Here is a 3,100-nt window from a genome sequence, read left to right as displayed (position 1 = left end):
AGATACTTGGTATGATTTTAGTCTTTTTAAATTTAAAACGTGTTTTGTGACTTAACTTGTGGTCTATCCTACATTGTCAATGCTAATTCTTAACAATTAGATTTACCACACTGCCTCTTTACTGGTCAGACACTGTGATCAATTCTGTAAAGAGGGACCCAGAGATGGAAAAAATGTGGCTAAGGCAAAAAATCACTAGAATAATTGTTAAAAGGTCAGATTTTACTACAGTTATGTATATGGCCTTGGAAATGTGACCTGAAATTTTTTATTAAGTTTTTAACTTTGATTCCAGTATTAACACAGAGTATTATATTTGTTTCAGATGTACACTACAGTGATTCAACAGTTCTGTATACTACACAGTGCCCCTCATGGTAATTGTACTCTTTAGTCCCCATCACCCATTTCTCCCATACCCTCTCCCCTCTCTCCTCTGGTTACTGTTTTCTATAGTTAAGAGTTTACTTCTTGGTTTGTCTTTCTCTCTCTTTCCTTTGCTTGTTTGCTTTGTTTCTTAAATTCTACATAAGAGTAGAATCATATGGTATTTGTCTTTCTCTGACTGACTTATTTTGCTTAGCATTATACTGTCTAGATCAATATATATTGTTGCAAATGATAAGATTTCATTATCTTTTATGGCTAAATTATGTTCCATTGTCTATATATACCACATATTCTTTTTAAACAATATTTTTTAGCATTTATTCATTTTTGAGAGACAGAGAGAGATGGAGTGCAAGCATGGGTGGGGCAGAGAGAGAGGGGGAGAACAGAATCCAATGCAGGTTCCAGGCTCTATGCTGTTACTATAGAGCCTGACACGGGGCTTGAACTCATGAACTGCGAGATCATGACCTGAGCCTGAATGAAACGCTTAATGGACTGAGCTACCAAGGTGCCCGGCCACATCATTTATCTATTGATAGACACTTGGGCTACTTCTATAATTTGGCTTTTGTAAACAATGCTGCAGGAACATAGGGGTGTATGTATCCCTTTGAATTTGTGTTATTGTATATTTGAGGTAAATACCCAGTAGTGCGATTATTGGATTATGGGGTAATTCTATTTTTAACTTTTTGAAGAATCTTTATACTGCTTTCTAGAGTGGCTGCACTAGTTTGCATGCCCACTAACAGTACAAGAGATTTTCTGTTTTTTCCTTTTGCTCATCAACACTTGTTGTTTCTTGTATACATGTGTTTTACGTTTTTATTTTAATTCCAGTTTGCTAACATACAGTATTGTATTAGTTTCAGGTGTACAATGTAGTAATTCAACAGTTCCATACATCACCCTGTCCGCAGGATGACAAGTGCACTCCTTAATCCCTGTCACCTTCTTAACCTATTCCCTCCACCCCCTTCCCTCTATTAACTATCTGATCGTTCCTATACTTAAGAGTCTATTTCTTTCTCTCTCTTATGTTTTCCCTTTGACTGTTTGTTTTGTTTCTTAAATTCTACATACAAGTGAAATCATACGTTATTTATATTTGTTAATTGTGTCTTTGATTATAGACATTCTGACAGGTGTGAATAATATCTTGTTGTAGCTTTGATTTGCATTTCCCTGATGACAAAGGATGTTGAGCATCTTTTCATGTGTGTGTTGGCCATCTGTATGTCTTCTTTGGAGAAATGTCTGTTCATGTCTTATACTCATCTTTAACTTGGATTATTTGGCTTTTGTGTGTGTGTTGAGTTGTATCAATTCTTTATATATTTTGAATACTAACCTTTTATTGAACATGTCATTTGCAAATATCTTCTCTTATTCAGTAGGTTGCCTTTTAGTTTTGTTGATTGTTTCCTTCACTGGGCAGAAGCTTTCTATTTTGATGTAGTTCCAACAGTTTATTTTTGCTTTTATTTCTTCCCTTGCCTCAGGGAGATCTATCTAGAAAAATTTTGCTACAGCTGATGAATTTGCTGCCTGTGCTCTCTTCTATGATTTTTATGATTTCAGGTTTCACATTTAGGTCTCTGATCCATTCTGAGTTAATTTTTGTATAGGGTGTAAGAAAGTACTCCCGTTTCTTCCTTTTGTATGTAGCTGTCCAGTTTTTCCAATACCATTTGTTGAAGAGACTGTCTTTTTTTCATTGGATAGTCTTTCTTGCTTTATTGAAGATTAATTGACCATATACTTATGGGTTTATTTCCAGATTTTCTATTTGCTCTATTGATATATGTTCCTATTTTTGTGCCAGTACCTTACTGTTTTGATTACTTAAGATTTGTAGTGTAACTTGAAGTCTGCAATTGTGATACCTCCTGTTTTGTTTTTCTCTTTCAGGTTTGCTTTGGTTATTCAGGGTCTTGGGTGTTGGTGACCTAGCTTTGCCACTGGCCTTAAGTGTTGCCTGGACAAATCATTTCTCCCTTCTAGGATGTGAGTGCCATGAGGAAAAGAGATTCTCTTTAGTGTTATTTTGTTCATGAGGACTCCCTAGAACCGACACAGAGGCTAGCAGATAATGATGAGTGCACAACAGCTGATAGTGGCCTGACTGGCTGATTGATCCTTCGGGCTCTCATTGTTTTCTTCTGAACACAGGGATTAGAACTGGAAGCTGTATTGAACTGTTTGAACTCTAAATGCTTTCCTGAATCTATAGTTGAATCACTAAAAATAGTAAAATCCAAATGAAGGAGCAGGGCCATGTGGTGATGGAAACAGTTTCATTAACACTTGAATGCCTGGTAAACAACTGTCTAATTTAAAATTCTTTAGTTTTTGGCTTTAGCTTTTCAATAGAACATACTCCTCTCACAGATGTTATTTTTTTTCATTTGCTTTTTGTGGCATTCTTGATGAGCTGCCTGAATTTGTTAGATATCATTTTGGAATAATAATAGGAAAGATAAGGCAATAATACATTTATTACTATTATTGCTGTTGGAATAAACAAACTAAAAGATATGACATTTAAAAATAGTAGTTTCCCAATTTCCTTGACCTCAACCACAGCAATTTCCTACTCGACACATCCCCAAAGGCAAGGGAAATGAAAGCAAAACTGAACTCTTGGAACCTCATCAAGATAAAAAGTTTCTGCACTGCAAAGGAAACAATCAAGAAAACTAATAGG

At 35.5% G+C, this 3,100-nt stretch overlaps 1 long non-coding RNA gene across 1 annotated transcript in view; it reads left to right on the top strand.

The window, feature by feature from the left end:
• The first annotated feature begins 870 nt into the window (after positions 1-870).
• Positions 871-3,100, top strand: part of LOC115294581 — a 10,333-nt gene continuing 8,103 nt past the window's right edge. Inside the window, exon 1 of the long non-coding RNA XR_003909972.1 lies at positions 871-901. This is a non-coding gene — a long non-coding RNA (uncharacterized LOC115294581). The remainder of the gene's footprint in view (positions 902-3,100) is intronic.

The sequence above is a fragment of the Suricata suricatta genome, chromosome 6 (assembly GCF_006229205.1).
Source record: "Suricata suricatta isolate VVHF042 chromosome 6, meerkat_22Aug2017_6uvM2_HiC, whole genome shotgun sequence".
NCBI lineage: Eukaryota > Metazoa > Chordata > Mammalia > Carnivora > Herpestidae > Suricata > Suricata suricatta.
The sequence above is the reverse complement of the archived record's forward strand: the minus strand, read 5'-3'. Positions and strand labels throughout refer to the sequence as shown.